This window comes from Lygodium microphyllum, chromosome 27 (assembly GCF_053477565.2).
Source record: "Lygodium microphyllum isolate KBCC chromosome 27, Lygodium_microphyllum_v1.1.10, whole genome shotgun sequence".
NCBI lineage: Eukaryota > Viridiplantae > Streptophyta > Polypodiopsida > Schizaeales > Lygodiaceae > Lygodium > Lygodium microphyllum.
Window position 1 is genome coordinate 115915521 of NC_141161.1, and position 5609 is coordinate 115921129.

The window sequence follows — 5609 nt, forward strand, 5'->3', positions numbered from 1 at the left end:
CTTGAGAAGGGCAATAGAAAAAAGGTTCTTAAGAAACCCGAAAGTAATATGGCCCAAAAGGGACTTTTATAGGAGTTTCGCACGGGAAGGGTCTTTAAAACCCGGTCTAAGCTGAGTTTTGGGGGGGCAAGGGGCTTAAACTCCAAGGGGAAAGGGGGCATAAAGATTTCTCGTGAAGGGCTTATGGAGAACCACAGAAAAGGGAGGTTTTAAATGGACCATGGGAAGGTGCTTAAATCCCAGTGGGGGTTATAAAAACCCACATGGGAAGGGCCCTTTGAGAGCCTCACAGGAATGGGGGCTTGGAAGAGCCCTTAGAAGCTTTCAAGAAGCTTCTAAGGCTTCTAATCTCTACATGTGGCAGGGAGGGAAAAAGGATAGGAAGCTTGCTGGCGGCCATGATTCTTCAGACGTCATCAATTTGTGACGGCGCTGGCGACGTTCACAGCTTCAGGCGGCAGCATCCGACCCTCAGCTCCTTTCCTCCACGGCGTGGCGCAGTCAATCAAACTCACGACCCTCCCTCACGATTATCCCTTTCCACACTCCTCTCACGCGCAGCGTTATGGCATTCCTTTTTCTTTTTTTTTTAACTCCCCTCCCATAGGTTCTTTTATAGGTTAAGGGAGGGGAGCTCCCCGCCCCCAGGCGGCCTGAGTGCATGGCCATTCCCTTCCATGAGCTCCAGCAAACTAGCTTATTCATCCCCGCCTATTCCCTCTCCTCCAGCACAGCTTCGGATGGATAATTAGATTTTTTTTTGTCATAAATTAATCCTTATCCTCTTGACCTCCTCCCAAGAGGAGGTTCATACGAGGATATTCGGTTCCTTTGTTTATGCCAATAGAGATTGTACAATCGCACCGTCCGTTTATTCAATGCCGGCATTTCCTTGCATGAGTATCACGCAGTTTAGAAATATTTTCAACGGAAATATTACACTTTCAAACCTTTGTATTCTTACATTAAACTTGGAAATTTCCTAGGTATATACTAGTTAAGCCTCCTTGATGTTTCCACCACCATACAACATCATATTTTGTTAGTATGCTAGAAAAGATAGAGGTGAAATCCAGATCTCCTAATATCCACATAGCTTACATTCATCATTTAAGCTCTCAAGATGTGTGATCTCATATTTGTAACATACAAAGTGCCCTTTCAAGATAAACATAAACATAGTTCTCTCTTTCATTCACAAAAGTAAGACATTCATTAAAAGTGAGACTTAGGAAATTTCCAAAATCTCTAATATGGTGTTGAAGGGTTTCTTTTGCTTACTGAAAGAGACTGTTTTATGTAGATGTTGATTGGGCATGGGAAAGCATTTGCATTTTAGCAAGCTGAAATAGGTTATATGGATTGGAATGTTGTATCTTCTATGGTAATATTTGCTGTGCCACATGTACCATGGAACTTGAAGCCTATTCCAATGCCTAAAGCTTACTTGCCAAAGCTAATGGATTTGCTTAATGAAAAGATTTGCATGAAGATCTTGGAGCCCTCTTTGGTCTCATACTCAAATTGTCGGCTTACTATGCCAAAAAAGAATGGGGCTTTGAGATTTATTCAAGATATTTAGTGGGTCAATAAAGTGACCATAAGGAACATGGGTATAGATCCTGTGGTTGATGAATTTGAAGAGGATTTTGCAAGCAGAGCGATTTATTCAAGATATTTAATGGGTCAATAAAGTGACCATAAGGAACATGGGTATAGATCCTGTGGTTGATGAATTTGAAGAGGATTTTGCAAGCAGAGCGATCTATTCTTTGGGTGTAGGGTATGATCAATTTCAACTTGTAGTTTAGAGCGGGGATATCATAACCATAAAGACTCCCTTGAGGTTAGTACAGATGGATACTCTCCCAAAGGGTGCAAGAAACTCAATGGGATACCTGGAAAATGCTATGAATAGGGTACTGAGGAATTTTATACCACAATTAACAATGCCCTTCTTGGATGATGTTCCAATCAAAGGGTGTGTAGTGGATGCAAAGAATGAAGAGATGGATGCTCATGGGTGTAGACAATTTGTTGCAGACCATATTGTGGATTATGAAAGGATATTGATGCATCTAGAAGAGTTGCATTTAACTCTTTCTAACAAAAGTCCATGATTGTTGGGCATATGTGTGGGCCCTATAGGTAAAGACCATCACCAATAAAAATAGATGGGATTGATAGAATGCAAGATGTATGCATGAATGTATTTGAGGTATGTAGATTCTTGGGTGTATGTGTGTTCTATTTGATATGGATCCCTCACTTTGTACATGTAGCTAATGCTCTATATTAGCTCTTCAAGAAATGTCATAGGTTTTATTGGGAAAGGAAGCATAAGAAAGCAATGAAGAAATTGAAGCAACTCTTGAAATTTACTTCCACATTGAGAAAGTCTAATTATTCACATGGAAAGTCTATCAATATTATTGTTGATATGAGCCCAATCAATACTGTATGGGCAATTGGGAAAGATGATGAGGAAGGGCAAAGATATGCGATTTAGTTTGGTGCTAAAGTATTTATCAAACGATAGAGAAGGTATCCACATGTAAAAGGAGAATTATGGTGAATTGTGAGAGCCCTTAAATGTGATAAGGAGTATTTTATGGGTGCTCATGTAGTCATTGAGAGTAATTGTTTACTGGTATTGGGTATCATTACTAGTTGTGGTACTTTGGACATTTCTATACTCTGGTGGATTACATACATCAAATCTCAGAACCCTAAATTTCAGCATATTGCAAGAAGAGATAACCCAATGGCAGAGGTTATTTCAAGCACGCTATGAGAATAAAGATGGGATGATGGATGAGGAGGAAGAAGATGACTTTCTTGTAGCTGAAAATGATGTTTGATTGGTGAAATTGAAATGACAACCATTGTAACTATAGGTACAACTCTCATGAATACAAGGACAACATTAAATGTAATAAATAAAACAACATTAAATGTAGTAAATACACTTTAGATGTTATGACATTAAATGTTTTTGTAAGACAAATATGCAAGAGAGTGGTTGAGAATCAGTCAATACCTTAGCACATTAACAAAAAGAGATGAGTGGTCTGATGAGGAGTATAAGAAGATCAAGAAGAAAGCCTATGGGTTTTTCTTAAAAGATAGGTACTTGTGGAAACAAACTAAAAAGAAACAAGGTATGCCATTGCGAATTCTAGGCAATAAAGCTTCACAAGTATGTCATGCGAGAATTTCATGAAAGCTTATGGGCTGGCTATAGAGGTGTTTGGGGTACTTTCACAAAGATTAAAGAAAGATATTAGTGGCAGGGCATGAATAAGGATATTGTTCACTTTGTGGAAATATGTAGGATATGTCAAATGTATTCATATGTGAGACATCGGGATGGATTGCAGCCCACATATCCCTTATCTCTTCATTTTAAGTGGGTGGTGGATTTAGTCGTGATGCCTATTGGAAAATGATGCCAGGAGGCATATTACACGGTAAATTCCGTGCGGTGGATTCCGTAAACTTTGTTGACCGGGGCACATACACAAAGTGGATTCTTTGTGCGAGAAGTTGATGGGGACGCCTATTCTTTTCGGGCGTTTCATTAATTTAGTGTGTACATGGGTGATTCCATAGCGGGTGATTCTACAAAATACATATTAAATTAATAAACGTTTATGAGTTTAGAGTGCGCACTCCTGATAAATTAAGGTTAGGATTGATTTCTAACCAGTTGATTTACTTATGTAGCTAAAGACTGCTAGGTATTCACTTTTGTCGGTTTAATTGTACTATTTTACTAACGATTGTGAATGCTTCAATTGATTTGTAGAGATAGCAGCAGTGGTGGAGAAAAGCATTGGAGGATAGGGTGTATTCGAGTTATCACTTACATTTTGATGGGCGCATACCTTAGGCATGGAGCCTATATTTTGTCGCACCTATTTATTAAGGCATTGGATATTTATTTATTATTTTGTATGTGAATGGGCGCACGATTATGATATTTGTATTTGGACATTGTATTAGGTATGCCTGACTCTTTGGGCGCCCGCCCATTAGCTTTATTTCTTTTTGTGCTAAAGCAAACTCAAAAGCCAAAAGCATGCTATTTTGTAATTTGGGCTATTATTTGAGCTTGAAGATGATTAATACATAAAATACATGCTTTGTGGAGTGCTCACATAAGGCATGGGGGTTGATTGCATCCAATTGGTCTCTTGTTCATGTGATGCATGCTTTCTACCTTGAGTTTTGTGCAAAAAGTAGAGTTCTTTTGTTCTTGGGGACCTTCCGGCGCTCACTATGCAGGCATACAGCATCCGATCTGTGCACCAGTGGTATTAGAGCGAAGCTGAGATCGAGAGCTTACAATCGCTACCCATCTTGCGCGAAGGCGGAGCTCCTAGAACAATTGAGCTCTATAGTCAGTTTCATTGCGAACGGTTGATACGGGTGGATTTCTGGCGGTCAAGAACCTCTGTCTATAGCCTCTGATCACGAAGGACCAGCCTGGGAAAGCAGAGGACCACAAGGAAAGCTTCTTGTACAAGTCGTTTTCTTCTCAACAGTCTGACAGTAACTCCATAGCTTGAAAGCTTGAAAATCTTATTTGAAAGTTTGAAGGCGCATCAGGATGTTTTCAGCGTAAATTTGCTGCTGAAAAAACGGCCCCCCCTAAAAATTCATCATGATCAACAGATTAAGCTCTAAGCTTAATCAACCAAGTTTCAAGTCACAAAAATCTTCAAGTTTGACAAGTACTTTAAGTCCTATAACTCTGCAAGTTTTGCAAGTCAGCAGAGCTTAAAATTGACTTATGCCAAAAACTCCCATAAGGATTGTTCCTGCGCAGAAGCACTGAACTGCAAAGTTGTTCCCTAGAAGACTCTGTTCACATACGTAGACTTACTGAACTAGTTTCAGCACACGCAGAAGGTCATATGTAGATTTTACAAAGACTTCAAATCCCGCACCCGCAAAAATCGAAGACCATGAAAGCCAAACAAAAATCTATAAGCCTTGTACACCCGACTTTGAGCTACACTCATCCTGCTAATTGGATTTTGAGAGTGTGATGTCTTTTGAATTTTTACAGAATGACGGAACAAAATATGGACGATTTAATGGCTGAAGGCAATCTTCCTGAACCTATGATGGAACAAAAATTGGATTTAATTATGATGCAGTTGGATGAAGAACGAAGAGCCCGGCAAGCCTTGCAAGTTCAATTGGCCGATTTACAACGATCGATTACCGACAGAAATGGACCACAACCTGAAGATCTTATCTGGCGAACCATCGATGCGACTCTCGAAGCTCAATCCATCCGCAAAGAAACAAAGATAAGTAAAAGAAATTTCAAATTTCATACTTTCAATGGAACTCGAGATGGAAAGACTGTTCTTGCATTCATCAGTCAGTTTGATGATTACTTTCATGAAGAGACATATGCTGAAAAAGATAAAATTAAGTGTGTCACTAATCATTTAGTGGATTGAGCATCTCTTTCGTGGACCGTGGTTCGTAAGAACATAGATTGTCCACTACCTGGGAGAGTTTCAAAAAGAAGTTTATACAGAATTTCCTTCCTCCTCAATTCCATGAAAAAGCCATAAAGCAATGGGACGTTC